The sequence below is a fragment of the Oryx dammah genome, unplaced genomic scaffold, assembly GCF_014754425.2.
Source record: "Oryx dammah isolate SB20612 unplaced genomic scaffold, SCBI_Odam_1.1 HiC_scaffold_23, whole genome shotgun sequence".
Classification (NCBI taxonomy): domain Eukaryota; kingdom Metazoa; phylum Chordata; class Mammalia; order Artiodactyla; family Bovidae; genus Oryx; species Oryx dammah.
Window position 1 is genome coordinate 99592650 of NW_024070207.1, and position 11599 is coordinate 99604248.

At 35.0% G+C, this 11599-nt stretch overlaps 1 non-coding gene across 1 annotated transcript; it reads right to left on the reverse strand.

The window, feature by feature from the left end:
• Positions 1 to 420: 420 nt before the first annotated feature.
• Positions 421 to 492, reverse strand: TRNAS-GGA. The gene has a single exon. It is a non-coding gene; the product is annotated as a tRNA-Ser (tRNA).
• Between the last annotated feature and the right edge of the window lie 11107 nt (positions 493 to 11599).

Consider the following 11599-nt stretch of genomic DNA (forward strand, 5'->3'; position numbering starts at 1 on the left):
GATTTTGGAGCCCAAGAAAATAAAATCAGTCACTGTTTCCACTTTTTCCCATTCTATTTGCCTTGAAGTGATGGGACCAGATGCCATGACGTTAGTTTTTTGAACTGAGTTTTAAGCTAGCTTTCTCACTCTCCTCTTTCATCCTCATCAAAAGTCTCTTTAGTTCCTCTTTGCTTTCTGACATTAGAGTGGTATCATCTGCATATCTGAGGTTGTTGTTTCTCCCTTTGAATCTCCAAATGCACACTGATCCTAAGAAGATGAGTTTGCAGCTCAGTTTCACATTAGTGGAAGTGAAGTCACTCAGTCGTGTCTGACTCTTTGTGACCCCATGGACTGTAGCCTATCAGGCTCCTCCCTCCATGGGATTCTCCAGGCAAGAGTACTGGAGTGGGTTGCCATTTCCTTCTCCAGGGGATCTTCCCGACCCAGGGATCGAACCCGGGTCTCCTGCATTCCAGGCAGACGCTTTAACCTCTGAGCCACCAGGGAAGCCCTCAGTTTTACATTACTTGCAAGTAAACATAAGTCTCGGAAAAGGCAATGGCACCCCACTCCAGTACTCTTGCCAGGAAAATCCCATGGACGGAGGACCCTGGTAGGCTGCAGTCCATGGGGTCGCTAAGAGTCAGACACGACTCAGTGACTTCACTTTTACTTTTCACTTTCATGCACTGGAGAAGGAAATGGCAACCCATTCCAGTGTTCTTGCCTGGAGAATCCCAGGGACGGAGGAGCCTGGTGAGCTGCCGTCGATGGGGTCGCACAGAGTCGGATACGACTGAAGCAACTTAGCAGCAGCAGCAGCAGCAGCAACAGCAGCAAACATGTCTTCCCCTGGAGGAATGACCATCACTACAAAGTCTAAGAATGAGGCACCATGATCAAGTCAGAAAAAAGGGTAGACTCGGTTACACAAAATTTCATGTACAGGAATCATCAGACACAATATAAAATAATCATGTTTAAAATAGCTGAAGAAATAAAAGAAGAAATTAAAAAAATCAGCAAGTACCCATTAAAGTAACTAAATAAATCACAAAAAAGGAAACCAATGGAATATCTAGAAATTGATACTCAAGTTCAGTTAAACAATAGATTCAATAGAGAAGAGGAAAAATTAATAATTGATAGACTGAAGAAATTATCCAGAATGTATAATACAGGAAAATAGTAGCAAGTATATTAGAGATTAAGAGAAAGGTTAAACTTGCTAACAGTTAAAGAAAAAAGAGAGAAATGGAAAATAAAATAAGAAGGACTAGTATCTTTGAAAAACACTTCCATTTTCTTTAACCTTTTCTTCTGGAAATCATATTAGAGATTTATTAACAAAGGAATTTCCAGAATTGTGTAAATATATCAAGCCTCAAAGTTATTCAGTTATACATGAAATATTTGTTAATGGCTCAAATGGTAGAGTCTGCCTGCAATGTGGGAGACTCAGGTTCGATCCCTGAGTCGAGAAGATCCCCTGAAAAGGGGGATAGCAACCCACTCCAGTATTCTTGACTGAATAATTTCATGGACAGAGGAGCCTGGTGAGCTATAGTCTATGAGGTCACAAAGAGTCAGACATGACTGAGTGACTAACACTTTCACTTTCACATACATTTTATCATGAAGCAAACAAAAATATTAATAAACTGCAATCATATAAAATATGTTCTCTGCAACAAACCAATTAAGTAATTAAGTTAAAAATCAGAAATAAATGACAATTAGAAAGGCCTCATATATTTATAAAATATAAACCCATTTCAAACAACTCATCATTAAATGAATTAACCAGGATGGAAAGACATATAGATGATAAATGGAAAAATACTTAAAATAAGCATTCACATTAAGAAACAGAAAGGTTGAAATTTATAACCCAAACATAACTGAAAAGGTTTGAAAATGAACAACAGAATCTAAGGGAAGTATGATTAAGACATAATACAAGTATAAGCCCAGCTTACTAAGTGAGAAACAAATAAGAAAACAATGAAAAAAACAAAAAAATCAACAATACTGATTATTTTAAAAGACTAATAAAAGTGACAAAAAGAAAAGTCAAAATAAAACATAATAAAAAAGGAGGATATTAAAAAGTCACAGATAATTAAAAGTTGAGAAGATGAAATAACTATACATCAATAAATATAAGACAGCTCATGTAAACAAATTTATAAAAATATTATTAAATAATATTGACACAAAAGAATATGGGAAATATAAATAGCCTTTTAAAATAGCTAAGCAGTTGAAGAAATTGTACCAGATCTTTAAAACTTTCTCACAAATAAGATTCCATGCTTCACAAGCTTTACCAGTGAACTCCACGAAAAATTTTACCAACCTGCTCAAAATATCCCAAAGTCTAGGAAAAGGAAGAAATGCATTTAAATATAATAATCAAAATCACTATTAACTTGATACCATAAACCAACAAACAAAAAGAAGTGTTAAAAAACTGACCAATCTCAACATGAATCTAGATAAAGGTTTGCAATCTTTTTCTGTAAAGGGCCAGATGGTAAATAACTTAGGCTTTGTGGGCCAGTCTCCATTGCAACTACTCAACTAAAAGCAGCCATAGACAATATGTAAATGAATCAGCATGACCGTGTTTCAATAAAACTATTTACAGAAACAGCCTGTGGTCTGGATTTGGCCCTCGATCCCTGATCTAGATACATTCAATCTTAAATAAAATAATAAATTGAAGAAATTGTTTTTGGTATCCTGAGCAGATCCCTTTTACCAGCAACCACTGATGACATGATATTAATTACAAAAGCTGAGCCATTCATTTCAAAGCAAGAAGCCTCTGGAGGGGTACCTTGAGACCAAACTGTACCTGAGACTACATCTTTGCTTGATTCTGTCCCCCTCCCTGAGAGTTTAGCAAGTTTGCTAGAAAAAAATTAATATAAAAAAATCAAGAACAACCCAATTTACATAGAGATAGATCATGTAGGTATTTTTTTAACTTCCCAATAGCAACAAAATATAGCTGAGACGAAATCTAATAATAGTTGTGCAAAGTCTTTTTAGAGGAAATTGCAAAGCTTGTTATTAAAACTTACATGAATAGACAGACTATGATTTTGAAGCCACAACATCATAAATATGTAAATTATCCTCACATTATTTTACAGTTTCAATTTAATTTTAATCAAAATTTCATCTACTATGAAAGAATAGTACAATATATATTTATGTTATTAATATTATTTCACTATTACGATATAAAACACAAGGGGAATATGTTTAAGAGTATGGATTTGGCAATCAGTTAAGGTGAAAAGCCCAGCTCCAACACTTACTGTCTGTGAAACTTCAGTAAAATTACTTAGCCTGTCTGTACCTCAATTTATTCATTTATAAAATGAATATAAAAACATTTATTTTATGGAGTGTTGATTGAGTTAAGATGTGTACAATACTCCAAAGGTTAATTTTAATTTTATGTCAACTTGATTGGGCCAAGGGATGACCAGATAGCTGGCTAACTACTATTTTTCTAGGAGTGTCTGTGAGGGTGTTTCTGGAAGAGATTGGCATTTGTATTAGTGTACTTAGCAAACAGATGGCCTTCCCCAATGTGGATGAGCATCATTCATTCTACTGAAAGCATGACTAGAAGAAAAAGGTGGAAGAAGGTTGAATTTGCTCTCTGCCTATTTGACCAGGGTCTTAATCATTCCGACCAAGGCTAAAATCTACACTATTAGCTTTCTGACTCTTACGCCTTCAAACTACACTATTATAATTCCTTGGTTTCCAACTTGCAGAAAGTAGATCATGGGGATTCTCAGTCTCCATAACTGCATAAGCCAATATTTAGACTCTATTGACTGCTTCTGTGGAGAACTCTAACTAGTTAAAATAGCAAGAAGAGTGTTGCCTATTTTCTGTTAACCCCCAAGATGTACTCTACATCTTAGATCTTTTTCCATTCTTCTCTGTGCCCTAAGTGGCTATTCTTTACAGATTGAATCCAGTTTCCCTAGCCCTCAGGCTCTGAGTTGAGTTCAGTCAAGGAAAGACACTAGTAAGAACCTGGGAAGTAAAAGAAGTATGAAAGCAGAGTACTTATTTTCCTGAATTATTCCCCCTAACCTCCCTCCCACCAACTCCTGCTTTCTTCTGTGGGAATCCACAGTTCCTCTCAAGCAGCTATATTCACCTCCTTCATGCCTGTGGCAGAATGAACTCCCCACTGTTCCTAGCCCAGAGGTACTGCACAATCATATGTTATTTTGCTTAAAGTATATCCACAACTTTGTAAGCAATCAATTGCCATCGCATTGTATTAGAAAACGTACACAACCAACTGGGCTTATTATTTTCTTTGAAAAATAAGTTGCTAATACTTAAGAGGCACCCAGAAATAAATTTAATAAAAGATGTCAGAAATAGTGGAGAAATTAATAAAAGTTTACTGTTGTAGACAAAGGAACAGCTAACATTTTCAGACGTACAGATTATATTCATGGATAGGAAGATCACATGTGGTAAAGACATCAACCTTTCCTTTTCTTAATTAATCTGGAGTGGGTTGCCATTCCCTTCAAGGGATCTCCCCGACCCAGGGATAGAAACCATGTTTCCTGAATTGCAGGCAAATTCTTTACCATTTGAGCCACCAGGGAAGCCCTAAAAGGGCCATATTAAGAAGCTAATTTTGAAGAACTTTAGGAGGGATACTCTAAGACATTAAGGCGTATTAAAAGTATATAGCAAATTTTTAAATGTGATGTTGACAGTAATTTAGGGATAATCGATATAACAATGGCAAAAAATCGAGTCTATAGGTATGTTAACATGCACACATGCATATGCATACACTTCAAGAATTTAAGAGAGATTGTACTATGAATATATGAGAGAAAGAATGTGCTATTCAATTCTATAAAAGTTACTGATACATCTTGCCATTCATATGGAAAACTTTTTTTTACTGCATACACTATACAAATTAAATATTGAAATCTGATGAAAATAATTAAAACATAAAAATATTAAAATAAAATGTAGAAAATACATTATGACATTGGGTAGTAAGGGAGAAGAGAAAGGACCCAAAAAAAAGGAACTGAGAAAGAAAAAAACACTTATGAATTTATCTTTAGCAAAATTATAACTTTCCTCTAAAATATGCCATAAAGTTAAAATATGAGCCACACTGTGAGAAAAAATGCTTGGAGTGATTCTAATTCTAATGGACTCAGCATTAATATACAAAATAAAGATGTAGATATAGATGTACATAATATTTACTGTATGTGTATGTGTTTAATAGAAGAAAAGTCTTGAATGGCTCATAACATTAAAAAATATATTCTACTTCCCCACTAACCAGAAAAAATAATTATAATAAAATTTTCATGTCATTGTATATCCATATGATCCACAGCTACTTAATATGTCTGAAATTATCAAGTTTTGGCAGGAAAATGCAACAGAGAAACTTCCATATGCTATTGGTTGCAAGGTAACACGGTTGTTCTATAAAATCTATAGCCCAAATTCAGGAAATATCTCCTTCTCCCTTCTGAATCATAAATTAAATATTAGGTTCTTACAAGGTAATGAATACCAGCTTCATAATTCTAATATATAGATAACAGAATGATTTATCAATATATTTCTTGTTTTGTTTCCTGCACAAGATGGTATTAGGTAGTATTCTGGTCTTACTTGCACTTTCAGCCTTCTCTTGAGATCTCTATCCCTTAGCAATTTATACTTCTGAATGTAAGTAGTAGAGTTGTTTAGACTTCATTGTTAAAATCAAATGATTATAAATAACAGGTGATGTTTATTTATGATCACCTTGTATTTATAATGTGGCCAAAACATAAAATACCATTAAATGTCATGAACACACATACTTTACAATAATAATGCACAAGTCAGAATAGAATGTAATTAGGTCCTAAAACAAAATAAGTGCTTAAACCTGCTTTCTATCTACAAAATTATTCTGCCTCTCAACACTGATATGATGGTAGTAATTTTATAAGCCTGGTTGTTGAAAACCCAATATGAATTTGAAAGAAATCTTCATTTCTTTTAGCTCCAGAATACAGTGCATAAATTGGAAATATTCACTTGTCAAAGATACCATTTCACATTTTCAGTTCTAATTTCCATCCTAAAAGTCATTCTGTGTGTGATACCATAGCAAGACTTCTAGTTGTTCAGCCTCTGACATTAACAGAAGTAAAAAATCTCATACTTGAGGGAGGAAGCTCTCTCTGACACAGAAGGCATTTCTAAAAACTGCAAGATTCTTCCACAAATAGTATCATTTAAATAATCCTTTTAATAAATGTCAATATCTAGCACTCTAGATAATATTTTCACTTACTTTGATTTCCCTAGTCCCAGTAACAAATTACAGAAAAGCAATAAAATAAATGAAATCTACTGTATTCCACTTATCCAGCTTGAACAAATTCTCAAGATAATAAGAGGATTTCAGATGTATTTTGAGATGTCAAATTGTTTCAAAAGGCTTTTAAAAAGTTAGAACAGATGAAGATAGAGTGAAAATTTTAAATCACACTTTCTTCACAGTAACAACTCAACATTTCAGTCAAAATGTTTACTGTAACAATCTTATGATGAACATCATTAAAACAACCTATGCATCACCAAGCACACCATTGGTGATTTTTCTTAAGGTAGGCATCCAGAACTGGAGTTGCTGGATCAAAGTACACATTTAAAACCATAGGAAATTGTGCCACTACCCACACAGTTTGTACCAGGATACACTAAAATCAACAGTGTGTGAGAATCAGCATATACTCACCCCCTTGCCCACACTGTTAATTTTTTTTAATTGCAATACAGTTGATTTACAGTGTGTTAGTTTCAGGTGTACAACAAAGTGAATCAGCTAGAAGTATACTTATATCTACTTTTTAAATATTCTTTTCCCATATAGGTCATTACAGAATATTGAGTAGAGTTCCCTATGCTATGCAGTTTGTCCTTATTAGTTATCCATTTTATAGATAGTAGTGGAGAAGGCAATGGCACCCCACTCCAGCACTCTTGCCTGGAAAATCCCATGGACGGAGGAGCCTGGTAGGCTGCAGTCCATGGGGTCATGAAGAGTCAGACAAGACTGAGCGACTTCCCTTTCACTTTTCACTTTCATGCATTGGAGAAGGAAATGGCAACCCACTTCAGTGTTCTTGCCTGGAGAATCCCAGGGATGGGGGAGCCTGATGGGCTGCCATCTATGGGGTCACACAGAGTCGGACACGACTGAAGTGACTTAGCAGCAGCAGCAGCAGCAGTGTGTATATGTCAATCTCAATCTGCCAATTTACCCCCCTCACACCATCTTGTCCTCTGGTAAGCATAAGTTTGTTTTCTACATTTGTGACTTGATTTCTGTTAACTTGACTGTGCAACAGGCAAACATGAATATGCATTCCTGGTTTTACCTGTATTGTTAAATATCTTCCCAGAGACATACTGACACTTTGAAACCTTCTAATCTTTTTCCTGATCATATACTTCAACCAATTGTCTATTATTTTTAATTGCCTATTATTTTTCCTTATGAAATTTAATTGAACTGTACTGCTTTCACCAGTGTAATTCAATAATGTATCAATAAAATTATGAACATGTATCCTCTGCTGAATATGTTGAAAATATTTTCTTCCATTTTACACATAACTTTTAATTTTGCTTTGGTGAAAAACAGATTCGTTTTGTAGAATCAAACTGAACTCCTGGTTTTCCTGATGTCTTTGAGATTTGGAGTGTCACTTGAGAAATCGAATTCAAGAATGGTAAAAATATTCTCCCATTCATTCATCTAATAAAAATTATTCAGGCCGAGAATTTACCTAAAATACATTCTCATATATGGGATGAGGCAAATAACTAACACTTTATTTCCAAGTGTATGGTCAAATTGATACAACACCACTGAATATCCACTCTTTTGCTCAGATATAAAAAATAGCATCTTAACCATTTATTAAAAGTTGGGGCTTCCCGGGCTCCACTAGTGGTAAAGAACCCACCTGCCAATGCAGGAGATATGAGACTCAGGTTCCATCACTGGATTGGGAAGATCCCCTGGAGGAGGCCATGACAACCCTGAGGGATGGGATGGGGAGGAAGGTAGGAGGGTCTTCAGGATGGGGGGACACATGTACACCCATGGCTGATTCATGTCAATGTATATCAAAACCCACCACAATATTGTAATTAGCATCCAATCATAATAAATAAATAAATTTTTAAAAATTATCTTAGTATTTCTAATGAGAAATAAGGTTCAATATATCAACTGAACTGCAATATAAGGTGGAACAGGAAGATTTCACTTTATTCAGAATAAGTTCTTTAATTAAACACCCTGGTAAGTGCCTTGGAGAATGTTCTCCATTATTTTATTTTCAATTTGATTTTGGTATTTTTTAGTATCTGTTCTCATTGCCCTGGGATTTTTTTCAATACACAGTGTAATATCTTTAGTTAATCAATTTCCTCCTTTTTTCCAACTTCTAGAAATATCTCTAAATTTATGAGCCACCTATTCCACCAGTTCTTGCTTACAAGCATTCTTTGATGTTGGCTATCTTCTATAATTTTAGGAAATAATGCATGGGTAACAAAGTTCATGGGTATAGTCAGCTTGCCATAATGATCAAATCTCCAATGTTAGCACATTTTATAATTCTTTGAGTCTGTGTTCACTATGTTACCATGAAAACTGAGTTATTTTGAAAGTCTCACTCACCTTTATTTCCAATCTTACACTTGATTTAACTATTCATAAGTACAATTGGTTTTATTGATAGTTTTTGTTATGACAAAAAAAATGGGCATCATGATTTTCAACATGATGAAAGCAGTCTTGAAGTAAAATTAAAGATACAACTTTGATCTTCTAAATATTTATTCAAGTTTTAGAGAATTATTCCAGCAGCTCCTTAATTATGAACTAAAGTAAACATAATTAAAGTAAGACGTATTATAAAGCAAATTAGAGATCAAGCTTCAATTTTTTCAAACTTTGAACTTTGCCTCTCCTCTGATTCCCCATATTTCAAAGTACTGAGGATCTCACTTCCTAAATACTTTGTTTTTATTATTGTAAAATGTATATAACATAAAGTTTGTCATTTTAACTATTTTGAAATGTATTCTTCAGTACTATCACCTAAAGACAATTGAATCAAGTTTTGCCTCCCTACTACAATGACCCTCTTGGGGTCAACTCAAAAATCATCTAATGTCCTGCTTCCTTCCATAAATGATGGGTTATCTAGATGACTAAATAGTTTAAAAATGCTATAAAATAATTTTAATGACAAGAAAATACTCAATATGGTTTTACACAAAGACATTTATATTCTGGGAGTTCTCACTTCCTTTCTTCATGTGGTGTTTTTATTTTGTTTTGTTTTTGTTTGTGGCTTAGAGTTCCTTTCTGAACTGTTTGAAGGTGTTATAATCCTATTCTTTTAAGACCCAGCCAAAATGTTATTACTACTGTGACTTATTCTCAGTTTCCCCTTTTTTTATATTCATATTCTATACTTACATAATGTTATATGTGAGGGTTTTTAGAAATATATTATGTCATCATTGGTAATGATATTTATATAACTATCTTCTCTGTTAAAAATAAGTGACTTAAATACAGAATACATCTCTTATTAATAAGAATGGGGGTTCAATATACCAAAAAGATGTATCAATCTTAAACATCAGTTCAGTTCAGTTCAGTGGTTCAGTTGTGTCTGACTCTTTGCAACCCCATGAATTGCAGCACTTCTGGCCTCCTTGTCCATCACCAACTCCCGGAATTCACTCAGACTCACGCCCATCGAGTCAGTGATGCCATCCAGCCATCTCATCCTCTGTCGTCCCCTTCTCCTCCAGCCCCCAATCCCTCCCAGCATCAGAGTCTTTTCCAATGAGTCAACTCTTTGCATGAGGTGGCCAAAGTACTGGAGCTTCAGCTTTAGCATCATTCCTTCCAAAGAAATCCCAGGGCTGATCTCCTTCAGAATGGACTGGTTGGATCTCCTTGCAGTCCAAGGGACTCTCAAGAGTCTTCTCCAACACCACAGTTCAAAAGCATCAATTCTTCGGCGCTCAGCCTTCTTCACAGTCCAACTCTCACATCCATACATGACCACTGGAAAAACCATAGCCTTGACTAGACAGACCTTTGTTGGCAAAGTAATGTCTCTGCTTTTGAATATGCTATCTAGGTTGGTCATAACTTTTCTTCCAAGGAGTAAGCATCTTTTAATTTCATGGCTGCAGTCACCATCTGCAGTGATTTTGGAGCCCCCAAAACTAAAGTCTGCCACTGTTTCCACTGTTTCCCCATCTATTTCCCATGAAGTGATGGGACCAGATGCCATGATCTTCGTTTTCTGAATGTTGAGCTTTAAGCCAGCTTTTTCACTCTCCTCTTTCACTTTCATCAAGAGGCTTTTTAGTTCCTCTTCACTTTCTGCCATAAGGGTGGTGTCATCTGCCTATCTGAGGTTATTGATATTTCTCCTGGCAATCTTGATTCCAGCTTGTGTTTCTTTCAGTCCAGCATTCCTCATGATGTACTCTGCATATAAGTTAAATAAGCAGGGTGGATGAACCTAAAAAGTAAACTTAAAAGTACATTGAGAAAATGATAGAACTAAAAGGAGAGATAAATGAATCACAATTAAAGTTGAAGACTTCACTCCACTCCATTCAACAGAATAATTAGTAGTAAGTATAGGATAGAAAAAGGATAAGAATAGAGAAAATATGAAAAATATAATCAACCAACTTGACCTAACTGCCACTTATCAAACATACCATCCAGCATCAAAGGATATGCATTCTTTTCATGGTCATGTGGAATAAAAGCCAAGGTAGATTACATCTTAAGTCATAAGACAAACCTTGACTATTTTATAAGAATTAAAATCATTCAAACTGTGTCTTCTGGAAAATAATGGTTATATGTATAACTGAATTATTTGCTGTACATCTGAAACTAACATAGCAGCATAACTTATATCAAAAAGAAAGAAAACTGCATAATTCAGAATTAACTACAGAGAAAAAAAAAAGATAACCATTAGGATTATTAGCATCTATTTTGAATGGGCTCCCCTGGTGGCTCAGAGGTTAAAGTATCTGCCTGGAATGCTGGAGACCCAGGTTCAATCCCTGGGTTGGGAAGATCCCCTGGAGAAGGAAATGGCAACCCACTCCAGTACTCTTGCCTGGAGAATCCCATGGAGGTAGGAGCCTGGTAGGCTACAGTCCAGAGTTGGACATGACTGAGCAACTTCACTTCACTTCACTTTGAATGTCCTTAATGGGGCTAACTTTTGTTGAGACTCTATCCCTTTTATTCTTCTAAGTTTTTCAGACAATACAATGATAATTTGCTGTTTCATGCTATAGACATGTTGCATAAAAATGAAGTTTCTCACAAAAAACTTCAAAATTCATAAAACAAACATTTTACATATTTGACCAAATTTTTATATTTCTGTATTTTAAAAGATATTGTGGCCAAAGACAGAAAGCAAGGCACAAACTAGGAAAACAATTTTCAACA